The sequence below is a fragment of the Propithecus coquereli genome, unplaced genomic scaffold, assembly GCF_000956105.1.
Source record: "Propithecus coquereli isolate 6110/MARCELLA unplaced genomic scaffold, Pcoq_1.0 Scaffold25, whole genome shotgun sequence".
Lineage (NCBI taxonomy): Eukaryota > Metazoa > Chordata > Mammalia > Primates > Indriidae > Propithecus > Propithecus coquereli.
The window spans coordinates 459010-476010 of record NW_012148063.1 but is presented as its reverse complement, the minus strand read 5'-3'; the positions used below and the strand labels follow the sequence as shown (position 1 = coordinate 476010).

At 35.8% G+C, this 17001-nt stretch overlaps 1 protein-coding gene across 2 annotated transcripts in view; it reads right to left on the bottom strand.

The window, feature by feature from the left end:
- Positions 1–17001, bottom strand: part of ESR1 (estrogen receptor 1) — a 275328-nt gene that overhangs the window by 190700 nt on the left and 67627 nt on the right. The window lies entirely within an intron of this gene.

Below are 17001 nucleotides of genomic sequence, written 5' to 3'. Positions count from 1 at the left end.
AACTCAAAAAAATCAACAAGAAAAAATCAAACAACCCCATCAACAAATGGGCAAGCGAAATGAACAGAAACTTTTCAAAAGAAGACAGAATATTGACTTGGCATTTTTTATGAAAATTTTCAAAATAAAACTACTAAAACTTTAAATATAAAGTAAATGTAATGACAATTAGTCTTTAAAGCAATCTTTTAAAGATAATATACCCAAATACAATTCCATATGTTTCTCACTAATTTTTGTTTGCTCAATTAAGCATAAACTAAACCATGTGTTGCCTGCAGGAGTGACCAGAAGATTTGCTTATAAATAACTCCTGTCACTCTTCACCTCACAATCCCTCTTAAAGCTGGCATGTATTTCTATAATTTCCAAGTCTGGCCTCGAGTGTGTTGGTTTACACCTACTGGATAAGCTTTCAAGCAAAGATCACCAGACTAGCCATGTGATATTTAATCAGGAACGTCTCAGAATCCACTATCCTTTAGCCTCTTCCTTTCTGTTTCCAGAAGGCAGAAAGCAGAAAGTTTCACCAGCTCTTGGGATTCAAGTCTTGATCATGACCATTACATCTCTAATAACAGAAAAAAGCTTAGTTATCCTTCCAAAGTCCCGTCACAACAAACTTTCTTCTTGAATTCTTTCTTTTTTGTGGCTAAATAATTTGTAGCAATATTATGGCCATCTGATCATTTCACTACGATGACAGCATCAAACTCATTTTCATGACGCTCCCCACTCAGAAGAGATTCACTTTCCACACTAATCAGTGTAGAGAATAACTTTGTCCATTCCAACAGGTTTTTCCAGTTGCTAGTGGTTCTGCTAAATTTAACTTGAAATGTAAATATGATAGTTGCTAAGGTTGTTCCTAATATTCAGTAAGTTGTATATACTACCTTCAGCTTTAGGTTCTAACCTTTCGCTTATTAATCTGAACTTAGATTTCGAAACATAAAATTTAAGATCTCAAAGCTACTTTAGAGACTACTGAGTCCTAAGCCCACATTCCTCAGACATAAAAACTGAGTGCAGAAAAATATAAGTGAACTGCTCAAAGTCCCCAGGTAGCAGGTAAAGAAGAGCCAGGCTCATAAACTGGACCCTAAGCCAGGACTCCAAGTTGACAAAATGATGTTTCTATACAGCACAATAGTTAAAGCATTTAAAAACAGGCTTTATAATCAAAACTGAAATTTTCTAAAAACAGTGAAAACCTTTGGCCTGAAAGTGAAATGCCCTTTTTAAATTACATTAAATATTAAATAATATTAAGTAATTAAGTAAGTCTTTTAAAATATGAATATAAATTCATTTTGGTACTTCTGCTGTGCAGCTAATCCAAATTCGTTGGCTGCTGTTTTTGTTGGAGAGGTGTAGTATTCTGTATTCACAGTAATTTTTCCTAAGTCATAATTTTGGTCTATGGGATATTCATCTCTTACTTATGCATGTGTCTATCTTTCATGATGATCTATATCACTAAAAGGTCGGCTAGGCAGCCAATGAAAGGAACACTAAATCATGAGTCAGGAGACTTGGTTTCTTGCCTGAGCAGTTAACTAGCTGTGTGACTTCGACAAGAACAATGAACTGAAAAACAAAGAGGTGAACTAGGTGATCTTTAAGTTCTTTCCAGTTCTAAAAACTATTCATTATTCTAATAACAACCATTGAAACAAGAAGTAAGCATATGGAAACCCTTAGGGTCTTGAGCTTACAGAATTTAGAAGTAGCAATACATTCATGCAATTACTGTGCCCAAAGTTCTGTATTTTGTGGTTTCTATCTACAGAAAAAAGTCTTTACATTATATCAAGAACCATTTACGTTTGCAAAAGCAAATTATAGGAACAAGAGAGACCCTATCTGAAATTTTGGCCTGGCCTTAAGTCACTGTCAGCATTTCTTCTAACATTCAAGGTGAGAAATGGCCACTCTTATCAATAAAGATCCCTCTTTGTTCCTTCCTAGAAGAGTCAATATGACCCCTAAATAAGCAATAAGTTACTGGAGCATAAAAAATATTAATTAAAGTTAAGTTGTTATCCATTTAAAATACCCTGGTATAAGATGTTTTATATAAGTCTTATGGCAATTACAAAGCAAAAAGCCACAGCAGATACACAAAAGACAAAAAGTAAGGATTCAAAGTATACCACTAGAGAAAATCACCTAATCACAAAGGAAGACAGCAAGAGAAGAAGAAAGGAATAAAAGATCTACAGAACAACCAGAAAACTGCTAACAAAATAGCAGAACTTAAGTCTTTCCTATAAATAATTACCTTGAATGTGAATCAGTCAAATTTTCCAATAAAAACATACAGAGTGGCTGAATGGATAAAAATAATAAGACCCAATTATATATTGCCTAGAAGAAATTCACTGCACATTTAAGGACATAGGGAGACTGAAGGTGAGGTATGGAAAAAGATATTCCATACAAACAGAAACCAAAAGAGGGCAGGAGTAGCTATATTTATATCAGATAAAATAGATTTTAAGTCAAAAGTTGTACAATGAGACAAAGAAGGCCATTAAATAACGATTGAAAGGTCAATTCATCAAGAGGATATAATTATATATGTACCCAATATCAGAGCACCTAAATGTATAAAGCAAATAATAATAGATCTGAAGGGAAAGAGAGATTGTAATACAATAACAGGAGGGCACTTCAATATCCCACTTTCATCAATGGACAGATTATTCAGACAGAAAAATCAATAACGAAAGCTCAAACTTAAACTATAGTTTAGCACAAATGAACTTAACAGATATATACAGAATATTCCATTCAACAGCAGCAGAATACATACTCTTCTCAAGTGAACATGGAACATTCTCCATGATAGATCATTTGTTAGGCCACAAAACAAGTCTTAACAAATTAAGGAATATTGAAATCATACCAAGTATCTTTTCCAACCACAATCCTATGAAACTATAAATCAATAATGGGAGGAATTTTGGAAAATTCCCAAATACATGAAAATTAAACAACAGGCTCCTAAACAACCAATGGGTCAAAGAAGAAATAAAAAGGAAATTAAAAAAAATCTTGAAACAAATGAAAATGGACACACAACATACCAAAACTTACAGAATGCAGCAAAAGCAGTTCTAAGAGGGAATTTTACAGCAATAAACAACTACAACAAAAAAGAAGAAAGATCTCAAACAACCTAATGTTACACTTCAAGTAACTAGAAAAATAAAAATAAACTAAGCCCCAAGTTAATAGAAAGAAAGAAATAATAAGGATCAGAGAAGAAATAAATAAAAAGGAGACTAAAAAACTATACAAAAGATGAACAAAACTAAGAGTTGGAGTTTTTGGAAAAGATAAAACAAAATTGACAAACCTTTAGTTAGATCAACTAGGAAAAGAAAAAGAGAAGACCCAAATAAATGAAATCAGAAATGAAAAAAGAAACATAATAACTGAGACCACAGAAATACAAAGGATCATAAGAGACTACTATAAACAATTATATACCAACTATTTGGATAACCTAGAAAAAAATGGATAAATTCCTAAACACATACAACCTACCAAGACAAAATCATGAAGCACAGAAAATCTGAACAGACCAGTAACTAGTAAGGAGATTGAATCAGTAATAAAGTCCCCCATCAAAGAAAAGCCCAGAACCTGATGGCTTCACTCCTGAATTCTACCAAACATTCAAAGAACTAATACCAACACTTCTCAAGTTCTTCCAAAAAATTGAGGAGGAGGGAATATTTCCAAACTCATTTTATAAGGCCAGCATTACCCTGATACCAAAGCCAGAGAAACACATTATAAGTAAATAAAATTATATGCTAATATTCCTGATGAATACAGATGTAAAAGTCTACAGCAAAATTCTAGCAAAACTGATTTCAACAGCACATTAAAAGGATCATTCATCACAATCAAGTGGGATTTAACCAAAGATGGTTAAACATGCAAATCCATTAAATGTGATACACCACATTAACAGAATGAAGGAAAAAACCCATATGATCATATCAATAGATCAAAGAATGCATTTGATAAAACTCAACACCCTTTCATGATAAAACTCTCAACAAATTAGGTATAGAATGAATGTACTTCAACCTAATAAAGGCCACATATGAGAAACCTACAGCTAATATCATACTTAATGGTGAAAAGTTGAAAGCTCTTCCTCTAAGATCAGGAACAAGGCAAAGATGTTCACTCTCACCACTTCTATTCAACATAGTATCTACTCAAAGGAAAAGAAGTCATTTTATCAAAAAGACAGCTGCACTTGAATGTTTATTGCAGCACAGTTCACAACTGCAAAGATGTGGAATCAACCCAAGTGCCAATCAATTCACGAGTAGATTAACAAAATGTGGTATATGTATTCCATGGAGTACTACTCAACCATAAAAAAGGATGAATTAATGCCTTTTGCAACAATTTGGATGGAACTGGAGACCATTATCCTAAGTAAAGTATCTAAAGAATCAAAAAACAAACACCACATGTACTTGCTATTAAATTGGAACTAACTAATATGAACACACATGTGCACAGAGGAAAGTAAAATTCAGTGGAAATCAAGCAGGGGTGAGGGGGTGAAGAGGAGGGGCAAAAACCTAACAGGTACAATGAACATTATTTGGGTGATGGTCACACTTATAGCCGTGACTTAAGCATTGCAAAAGCAATCTGTGTAACCAAAAACATGTACACCCCTTAATATTTTGGAAAAAAACAGAACATAGTATTAGAAATCCTAGCCAGAAAAATTATGCAAGAAAAAGAAATTAAAGGCATGCAAATTGGAAAAGAAGTTAACTTGTCCTTGTTTGCTGATGACATGATCTTATATATAGAAAACCCTGAAGACTCCACCAAAAAATTATTAGAACTAATAAATAAATTCAGTAAAACTACAAAATCAATACACAAAATTAGTAGTGTGTCTATACTCTAACAACAAACAGTCCAAACAAGAAATCAAGAAAACAATCCCATTTACAATAGCTATAAAAATAAAATAAAATACTTAAGAATAAATTTAACCAAGGAAGTGAAAGAAATAGAAATAGAAAAAAAAAATCCTAAAATTTGTATAGAATCACAAAAGACCCTGAATAGCAAAGGCAATCTTGAGCAAAAAGAACAAAGCTGAAGGCATCGCACTACCTGACTTCAAAATATGCTAGAAAGCTATAATAATCAAAACAATATGGTACTGGCGTACAAACAGATGCATTGACCAGTGGAACAGAATAAAGAATCCAGAAATAAATCCATGTATTGATAGTCAATTAATTTTTGACAAAGGTGCCACAATGGAGAAAGGACAGTCTCTTCAATAATTGATGCTGGGGAAACTGGATATCCACATATAGAAGAATGAAATTGGACTCTTACCTCACATTACATACAAAAATCAACTCGACATGGATTAAAGACTTAAATGTAAGACCTGAAGCTCTAAAACTACTAGAAAAAAACAAAGGGGTAAAGCCCTGTGACACTGGTCTAGGCCATGATTTTCTGGGTATAACCCCAAAAGCTCAGACAACAAAAGCAAAAATAGATAAATGGGATTACATCAAACTATTAAGTCTCTGCAGAGCAAAGGAACAATCAACAGAGTGAACAGGCAACCAATGGAATGGGAGAAAATATTTGCAAACCATACTTCTAATAAGAGGCTAATAACCAAAATATATATGAAACTTTAAACAACTCAATAGCAAGAAAACAAACAACACAATTGAAAAATGGGCAAAAAACCTAAATAGATATTTCTCAAAAAAAGACACACAATAGCCAACAAGTATATGAAAAAATGCTCGACATCATTAGTCATCAGTGAAATGCAAATTAAAACCACAAAGTGATATCATCACGTGCATATTAAAGTGACTATTTTCAACAAGACGAAAGATAACAAGCACAGTCACACACCACATAACAACATTTCTATCAACAACAGAGCACATATACAACGATGGTATTATAAGATTATAATGGACCTGAAAAATTCCTATTGCCTAGTGACTTCATAGCCTTCAACATCATAGTGCAATGCATTACTCAAGTGTTTGTGGTGATGCTGGTATAAACAAACCTACTATTCTGTCAGTTGTATGAAAGCATGGCATATACAATTATGTACAATACATAATAATTGGTAACAATAGTAAACCATGTTATTGGTTTATGTATTTACTATACTATACTTTTTATCATTATTTTAGAGTGTACTCTTTCTACTTATCAAAAAAATGTTAACTATAAAACAGCCTCAAGCAGGAGGCAGGTCCTTCAGGAGGTATTCCAGAAGAAGGCATTGTTATCATAGGAGATTAAGAGCTCCTGAAGACCTTCCAGAAGGACAAGATGTGGAGGTGGAAGACAGTGATATTGACGATCCTGACCCTGGGTGGGCCTAGGCTAATGTGTGTGTTTTGTGTCTTAGTTTTTAACAAAAAGGTTTAAAAAGTATAAATAAACAAATAAATTTAGAAATAGAAAAAAGCATATAGAATAAAGATACAAAGAAAAAATATTTTTGTACAGCTGTACATGTTTGTGTTTTAAGCTAAGTGTTATTACAAAAGAGTCAAAAAGGTTTTTTTTTTTATTTCAGCATGTTATGGGGGTACAGATGATTAGGTTATGTATGATGCCCTTACACTCCCTCCCCGCCAAGTCCTAAAGAAAAAAGTTTTTTAAAAAATGAAAAAGTTTATGAAGAAAGTTACAGTAAGCTAAAGTTAATTTATTATTGAAGAAAGAAAATTTTTTTTATAAATTTACTAAGTGTACAGTGTTTACAAAGTCTATACTAGTATACAGGAATGTTCGAGGCCTTCACATTCACTCACCACTCACGCCCTGACTCACTCAGAACAACTTCTAGTCCTGTAAGCTTCATTCACAGTAAGTGCTCTATAAAGGCTTACCATTTTTTATCTTTTAGACCATATTTTTACCATATCTACTCTATATTTAGATAAATTTAGATGTACAAATACTTATCAGTGTGTTAAAATTGCCTACAGTATTCAGTCCAGCAACATGCTGTACAGGTTTGTAGCCCAGGAGCAATAGACTATACCACACAGCTTAGGTGTGGTGTAGGCTATAGCATCTAGGTTTGTGTAAGTACACTCCGATGTTTACACTGTGAAGAAAACACCTAACAACACATTTTTCAGAATGTATCCCCGTCATTAAACAATACATGACTCTATTCGCAAGGATGTAGAGAAAAGGGAACCTTTGCACACTGTTGATGAAAATGTAAATTAGCATAGGTATTATGGAAAACAGTATGGAAGTTCCCGAAAAAAATAAAAATAGAACTACTATGTGATCCAGCAATCCCACTACTGGGCATATAGTCAAAGGAAATGAAATCAGTATATTGAAGAGATATTTGCACTCCCATGTTCCTTGAAGTATTATTCATAATAGCCAGAATCTGGAATCAACCTAAGTGTCTATCAACAGATGAAGAAATAAAGAAAATGTCATATATCGACACAATGAAATACTATTCAGCATTAAAAAAGAATGAAGTTCTGTCATTTGTGACAATATGAATGAACCTGGATGACATTATGTTAAGTAAAATAAGTCAAGCACAGAAAGACAAATACTGCATGATCTTATTTATACGTGGAATCTAAAAAAGCTGAACTCATAGAAGCAGAGAGAATAATGGTAGTTATCAGGGACTAGGGGTCAGTAAAAGTAGGTTTGGGGGAGACGTTAGTCAAAGGATACAAAATTTCAGTTAGATAGGTAGAATAAATTCAAGAGACCTATCGTACAACATGGTGACTATCATTTAAAACAATGTGTTATACTCTTGAAAATCACTACGAGAATAAATTTTAAGTGTTCTTACCAACAAAAATAAGTATGTGAGGTAATGAATGTGTCAATTAGCTCAATTTAACCATTCCACAATGTATACATATTTCTTTTTTTTTTTTTTTTTTGAGACAGAGTCTTACTGTGTTGCCCGGGCTAGAGTGTCGCGGCATCAGCCTAGTTGATGGCAACCTCAAACTCCTGGGCTCAAGTGATCCTTCCTGCCTCAGCCTCCCGAGTAGCTGGGACTACAGGCATGCACCACCATGCCCGGCTAATTTTTTCTATATATATATTTTTCAGTTGTCCTATTAATTTCTTTCTAATTTTTAGTAGAGACGGGGTCTCAGTCTTGCTCAGGCTGGTTTCGAACACCTGAGCTCAAACAATCCGCCCACCTTGGCCTCCCAGAGAGCTAGGATTACAGGCGTGAGCCACCGGGCCCGGCCCACAATGTATACATATTTCAAAACATCATGTTGTACAATATAAATATATATAATTTTCATTTGTCAATTTAAAAATAAATTTGAATCAGTATTCTAATAATAATTTAAATAAAAAATAAAAGTATGATTGTCAATATTCTCTGGTTAATTTTATACACACAGTGAACTTTTACTAAAATATTATAATTACATTTCATTGCCTTTTAAATATCATTCATAACCAATTGTTATACAAATGTATATACTAAACCTGCATCTGAATAAATTAGTATATTCTAGCATATCTGAAACATCTGTATTCTACACTCCAACGCAAGCTGGCGGGGATGCTGCAGAGAGGATTCCCACACTGAGTAGGGAAGAAAAGTAGATAAACCCTCAAGTCCCCTCCAAGTCTAATAGTCTACGACTCTGTAATTATTTTACAGTCTAAAATCTGAAAAACACATATTTTTGGTTGAGGTAGATTACAAGAATGGCCCTGATTTTCCAACTTTTGCCATATAACTCTGAAGCCTCCTCTGCCTCTGCCTGTGGACTCAGCCATGTGACGTGCTGTGGTCCACTGAGTATCATCGGATGATAATAGCAAAGGCTTGAACTGGGCTAGTGATTTGCAGCTTGCTCCTTTCTTGTGCCTCTTCCATTACCACAAGAACATGCCTGGATTAGCTTGCTGCAGGATGAGAGGCATGGAAGCAAAATTGAGTCTTCCCAGTTGCTGGAGCCAGAGCAGCCAGCTAACTTCCAGACATAGGAGTGCGCCCAGCCAAGATGAGCAGTCTCCTAGCCAATCTCCCTGACACATGAGTAACAGGTATTTGTTGTTGTATGCCATTGAGATTTTGAAGTGAGATTCTGTTATGCACCAAAAACTAACTACTATACAAGTTTTAACTTCTGAGCAGATAGTCTGCCTTAATTAGAAAAACAAGATTCTTGATTCTCAAACTGTTCATAGCTCTTCACTTGCACTTCAGGTTTATTCATTCAATTAATTCATGCATGATATAAGTCATAACTCTGCCTGTTTTATGCAGGTACTGATCTAAATGCTCACGATACATTGGTGAACAAAAAATACAAACACGCTTTATTTATTTGTAAGCTCCTTTCCAAAGCTTTCATACTAGTAAGCTAATATGTAGGAAGACATCGAATGACAAACATAATTTAAAAATTAATTATATGGTATATTAGAAGGTGGAAATGCTATAGAAAAGTAAAGAAGTAGAGCAGGATGAGGGGCATAAAGATACTGGGAGTACAGTGGGATGTTGGGGGAAGCAAACTGCATTATTCAACAGAATGATCAGGGTAATCCCCATTCATAACATAACATGCCGAAAAGAACTGGAGAGAGGCAGAGTTAGCTACACAGGTATCTGGGGGAGTGGCATTCCAGCCACTGGAGTAAATGCTCCAAGACAGAAGTGGGCCTCACATGTAAGAACGCCCCCACAGCTGAGTGGAGTGAGCGAGATGGAGAGCAATAGAAAAGAAAGAGAAAGAAGGAAGAATGAGAGGAGGCAGAGGACTAGGATTATATGCTGACAATTCCCAAATTCATACCTCCAGCCCAAACCCCCTCCCAAGTCACTGACTCGTATATGCAACTACTCAGGACTAGGATCTCACAGCTGCTGCAACAATGTCAGCTTAGTGAAATGGAAAGCCACACAAGGTTTTGAGAAGTGGTCTGATCTGATTTACGTTTTTAATGTATCTGTAGGGAGAACAGGCTGTAGGGGAGCAAGGAAGCAGGAAGGACTTCAGCAATAAACAAGGTGAAAGATGATGGTGGTTCAGCACACAATGACAACAGCAAAGATGGCAAGAAGTGATCAGATTCTGACAATATTTGAAGGTAGAGCCACCATAATTTCCTGGATGTGAGAGAAAGAGAGGGGTCATGGGTGACTTAAATTTTTTGGCCTAAGCAATTCCAAGTAGGAAATTATTAGCTGAGATGAGCAAAATTGACAGAAAAGATCACAGATTCAGGTTTGAATGAATTGAGTTTGAAGTGTTTTAATTATTTAGACACCCAACTGAGTAGTTGCATATATGAGTCAGTGACTTGGGGGGGATTTGGGCTGGAGGTATGAATTTGGGAATTGTCAGCATATAAACGGTATGTAAAGCCTTTCATCTAGGAGTGAGTAAAAGACAGAAAAGAGTTCTCCACACTAAATCCTCCAACATTAAGAGGTTGCGAAAAGAGGAGAAACATGCAAAGACCTAGGGTAAGAGGAAAATTAAGAGAGTGTATTGTCCTGGAAAGCAAGTAAGGAAAGTGCATTAAGGAGGAGAGCATCATCTACTGTGTCAAATGCTGTTCATTGGCCAAGAAGATGAAGACCTGAGAATTGACAGCTGGCTTTGGCAACATGGAGTTCATTGGTGGCCTTGACAAAAGCAGTTTTGGTGGCATGGTCAGTAGGGCACCAGTCTTTGAATTGAGTTGATCCTATCATACCCTCTGCCCAATTTGCAATGTTGAAAAGTCTACATTAAGAGATCTGAAGGTAGCACAGTCCTTACAAGGATCTTTGTGCTGCTGACCACCATGCTTCACCCAACTGAACTGACAGTCCCAGAGGCTGACCTGCCTTCATCCCTATTAGGCATCCCTGGGCACTATGTATCAGCATATCTCTTTCATTTTTACCAAATTTTGTAGAGAAACTCTAATTAGGAATCTGGTTTTTTTCACCCATGCTAAACTAATGGATATATGAATTTCCTTTCTTCTTGGAATTTCATGACTATGATCCCTATATCTTGGTTTCTCACTGATCATATTTTCTGACCCCAACATGGTCATTACTCACCTACTCTTTTCTTCAAACTCTACAACTCAGAGTTAGTCCTGACATATTCCACACCCTTGTTACTACTATTGCTGCCACCACTACTAAAGCAGAAATAGAAAGCTATCCATTGGTCAGCTATGAACCTCTTAGGCTAAATTCTCTTAATTCCCCAGGTCAACGGATCACTGATGTCTTGGTGTCATCATGGGGTTTGGAAGAAAGATTAAGAGTGTTTATTTTATTCTGGATTTCTTTTCTCTGGACTATGTGCATGTGTCTGTGTACATTAACTTAACTATATGCCACCTATATTTTTTATCAATTATTTTTCACACCGCATGTGAGTGGTAGCATGGAATAGTATAGTAAAGAGATATACTGGAAAGGTAATGAACTCTGAGTCTAGAATCAAAGATTCTAGGCCCAATTCATCTTCTAGGTAGTTCAAAGACTTTGCCCAAGTCACTTAATCTTTCTGAGCGTTGGTTTTTTAATCTAGAAGATGAAGTGGCTAGATTAGATCAGTGGTTTGCAAACTGTGTTCCTAGGAACCCTAGGGGTTCCATGGAGGTTTCTCATGATCACTGTGTTGAGTGAAGAGGCTATGCCAAATCAGCTTCTATGTGTTTCATAGAATATCTGTTTCTGCTAGTGGAAAAAGAGTCTGATTGCTTTAAAATATTGCAAAACATTGCATTCATTAATCTTTAAGGTCCATATGTGATTCAACTACTCAATTCAGTATATTTATTTGCAAATGAAAAATGATAATATGGGGAAATTTTTAATAAATTAAATATGTATGATATAAATTAATAAAATAAAAAATGTTAATATCATAAATATATAAGTTGCTGCTTAAAACAACCAGAAGCTCTTTGGTAAAGAGTAATTAGGTTTTCTTTAATAGTTTTCTTAAATCAAATCCCAAACATGAACACCCCAACCTGCCTTCTGAAAAAACTTGGATTCACATGCAGGTACAATTCTTCTGTAATTATTGGGCAATCCCAAGAAAGTAATTTCACATTTACATTTTAAATTTATTGATTCGGTTCTATCATCATAAACATTAATAATTGGTTATTTTTGGTAAAAGATAGCCAATCTAGGCTTAAAGGAAATTCTAATCCCAAACCCTAGGTTGAGAGTTCATCCCATCAAAAAAGCAAATTATGGTAACTCATGGTGATAAATATTAAACTTTAGCAACACGGAAATATTTTATTTTCCAATTCTTCCTTGGGCTTCTGAGTTATCCTGAACAGATATGTGTATTTCTCTATGTATATTAGTAGGATGTTACTTTCTTACTTTAAAATTGTAACATTAGTTTTTTCAATTTATTTGTTATTTTGGAATACTTCTAAAAATTAAACTGCAACATTGCCATCAAAATAAATAAAGACTAGTTGACAATTCCTACTTTGTCTCAAAATTCTTCTTAATGCATGATAAAGAAACATGACCAAGATGGGCAGTGCAAGAGTTCTGCACATCATTTAATTTCCACGTTCCAATTTCCTCATCTACAAAATGAAAACTTTGCCACCAACACATTTCTGAGTCTATTGTGAGGAAAGAACTTTCATAAACTTGTGTAAATCTCTGGCATCACAAAATGATAAACAACAAATCTTACTCATCATGCAGCCATATCAGCTACATCTAGCATATGAGATCAGAAAAAGATCAGAAAGGTGGGGGGAAGCCCATGTGTCTGAGCCAAGTTTTTATTCCCCACAAGGGAATTAGATATTTATCCTAGCAGAGGTGATGAAATCGCCATTCTCTTTCATTCAACTAAAAAAAAAGCTTTCAGATATGATGAAGTTTTTTAATTAAGACAGGATTTATTTTTAAGACAGAAAAGAGATGTAATGGCTAACAGTCGTGTGTTATTTTAAATTTGTAAAGTATTTTCATATATTATGATGTGTGAGCTTCACGAAAAACTGGTGAAGTAGAAATTATTTATTTTCATTTTGTATCTGCGAATAGTGAAGCTCATAAAAGTGACTTTAATGGGGTTGCTCAGCAAGTCTGGGGAGGAACCAGTATTTGAACCAAGGATTTCACTTCTGAATTCTTCCCCTTTCCACCAAACTAAGCTAGAATGCCAAATTCTGGGGTGACAACATATATCTTGGAAGTCAGATGGTGTGAGTAGTGTTCCAAGTTGGACTAAACCCAGAAGTGATTGGCTAAAGCTCTGGACTTCCATTCTGATTTTTCATTATTTGAGCCATCTTCCAACCCAGGCAGTCTCAACTTGTCTTCTGGATTTTTATTTGCTGCTTCATATACAAACATTCTCTTTGTCCTGCGAGGGCACTGATGGAAGGGACCAGGGTACTATTCATGATTGCTTGATCTACAATAGCTCGCATTCAAGAAGTCCTAAACAAATGACTATTTAAGTGAATTGAATTGATTCATTAATCCATGCAAAAAAAATTTCTTGAACACCTACCTTGTGATTAGTTTAGTGTGAGATCAGTAAATGGGACAGAGAGAGCCCCTGCCATCATGGAGTTTATGGACGATAGAGAAAGGGACATTGAACAAACTAATAATAACAGTGACGAGCGCTCAGAGAAAAGCTGTTTGCTAGGAAAGCTAGAACACAAATTTTCCAGCACCTTGATCTTGGACTTCTAGCCTCCAGAACTGTGCAGGAACAGGAAAGGCCTCCCTAAAGAAAAGACATATAATCTTCAATGTAAGGTTGTAGAAGAAGGAGGTGGATGAAGAGAAAAAGCGACCTAGGCAGACAGACCATGCATTAAGATGGAAAACTACATCCTCTGAAGCAGTGGTCCCCAGCCTTTTTGGCACCAGGGACCAGTTTCATGGAAGACAATTTTTCCACGAAGCAGGGGGGTTGGAGGGTGATGGTTTGGGGATGATTCAAGCAAGCAACCTAGATCCCTTGCATGAGCAGTTTACAGTAAGGTCCATGTTCCTATGAGAATCTAACGCCGCTGCTGATCCGTCAGGAGGCGGTGCTCGGTGGTGAGGCAAGCGATGGGGAGCAGCTGTAAATACAGGGGAAGCTTCGCTTGCTCACCTGCTGCTCACCTCCTGCTGTTTGGCCCAGTTGCTGCCAGGCCATGGACCAGTACTGGTCTGCGGCTCTAAAGCACATCTTTTTGAACTACCACGGTTCAGAACCAAATCTAATGATGATGTTGGAATTTTCAGGGGCAGTAGGCATTATAACAGATTAAAATTGTTATTTCATTTAGATAAATCATGCACTCTTTTGCATCTTTAGAATAGATCTTCAGTAAATTTATTCAGCATTACTAAAAAGTAGGAGTAGGGAGTAGGTATGTGGTTCTCTTCTAGCTGAAACTAAACTTTTTTTTTAAATATCTATATTTTTTTTATTTCAGCATATTATAGGGGTACAAATGTTTAGGTTATATATATTGCCTTTGCCCTGCCTGACTCAGAGCTTCAAGGGTGTCCATCCCCCGGAGGGTGCACACAGTACCCCTTAGGTGTGAGTATACCCATCCCTTCCTCCCCTCTCCCCGACGCCCGATGAATGTTACTACTATATGTGCACATAAGTGTTGATCAGTTAATACCAATTTGATGGTGAGTACATGTGGTGTTTGTTTTTCCATTCTTGTGATACTTCACTTAGTAGAATGGGCTCCAGCTCTATCCAGGATAAACTTTTTATTTCTATGTAGAGATTCAATATCCCAATTGGTAACTAGCCTGGTTAAGAAACTGGATTGTTGTAAAACCTGTTGGAAAATGTTGTAAAAATTTATTCAGTCACAGCTGTTCTTTACAACTACAAATTTTATAGTTAGTTATAATTGGAACTTCCAGTTATAAATTAAGTCTTTATTTAGAGGGATTTTTCAGGAGTTGTTATATAAAGTGCCCTGAGGCTATATGTGGTATCCCATGTCGTGGAAAATACAATAAATGACATTGCTTTACAGCAGGCACTCTAATTAAAGTGGGATGTTCTTGCAGGCTATATTTTATGAATTTAAAGATTGACTTAAAACTTATGTGTGTGTGTGTGTGTGTGTGTGTGCATGTATAAACTGCCAGAAAGACAAATTTTCATTATATTTACAGAAATACTGAACAATCACTGAGTAATCTCTATGGGATATTGTTACAAACTGAATCTGTACCCACAAAATTCGTATGTTGAAACCCTTACCCCTAGTACCTCAAAATGTAACTGTAGTTGGAGACAGGGTCTTTAAAGAGGTAATTTTTAAAATTAAATGAGGTCATAAGAGTGGACCCCTAGTCCAATAGGACTGGTGTCCTTCTAAGAAGAGGGAGAGACACCAGGGATGTGCATGCACAGAGAAAAGGCCATCTGCAAGCCAAGGAGAGAGGCCTTGGGAGACACCAAACCTGCCAACACCTTGATCTCAGACTTCCAGCTTCCAGACTGTGAGAAAATTAATATTCTGTTATTTAAGCCACCTAGTCTGTGTTATTTTGTTATGGCAGCCTGTTATGAACTGAATCATGTCCCCACAAAATTCATATGTTGAAGCCCTAACCCCCAATATGACTATATTTAAATACAGGGCCTTTATGGAGATAATTAAGGTTAAATGAGGTCATAAGGGCAGGGCTCTAATCCAATAGAACTGATGTATTTATAAGAAGAGGAAGAGACACAGATGAAAGGTTCTATCTATGAGGACACAATGAGAAAGCAGCTATCTACAAACCTGAAAAAGAGGCCTCACCAGAAACCGAATTTTCCAGCACCCTGATCTTGGACTTCTAGCCTCTAGAACTGTAAGAAAATTAATTTCTGTTGTTTAACCCACCTAGTCTATCGCTTCTTGGCCTTTTGGCTAAGATCAAGTGAAGCCACCCAGTCTGTGGTATTTCATCATGGTAGCCCTAGAAACTAATACGGATATCTATTTTACAGTCATAAATATATGTACAAGTATATGCATGCACAGACTGCTGTGTGCAGTCAAATTATCTAAATTCCTATTTGAAAATAGTGGGGAGACTTTTATCATGTCTTTGCATATTAAAATTGTTATTAGATTAAAAATGAGTATGCATAATTTATATTTATGCAGTCAGACTTTATCTGGATATTAATTAGGAAAAAAAAACGAATTTTTTTTGTTTAGTGCGGTCAATGTATGGGTACCTTTGAATTTAAAAAAATAATGTTTTGGGCATATTCACAGGTTGCTTATTTCAGCTTTCAGAGAGAATGTAAGAGCCTGTGCTTAACCTATCTATAATCGACAAATAAAAACATTAAACTTGGACTCCGCTGTTTCAAATTAAGCTTTTCTCATGTAGCTGTTATATTCTTGTCACTTATCAAGTTACCTTAAGAAGCTTTTTTGTGAGTTTAATTAAGCCTAACTAATTCTCCAGCAGTACAAAGAAAGATGAATTCCTTAAATATTTAATCCATTTATGACTCAAAGTGTCATTTTCTGAATGTAGCTGTTAAATCTTGGAATTAATTACCCTTTGAATTAAAGCTGCATTTTCAGATATTCAAGACATATAGTCACAGTCACAGCTCACACAATGTGTAAATTCAACATTTCATCTATTCACCAAGAGAATTTATTCCAAATGGTATATTCAAAATCTCAACATGGAGGACTGATTTGTGACCATGGAACTGAGGGACTTGGTAACAATCGAGCATGCCTTCATCATGACCTCCACCCCTGGTCTTTCCTCTCCTTCCTCCTTTGTCCAACTATTAATGAGTTAAAGGTTAGCTGCCCTCTATTTGAAAAATCACTATTCTTTTTCACTGAAACTTTGTTCTCCTTAATTCACCCCAAGCCTCACCTCCTTCAGAAAGCTCTTCCCCACTCCCGTCTTCCCTTCCC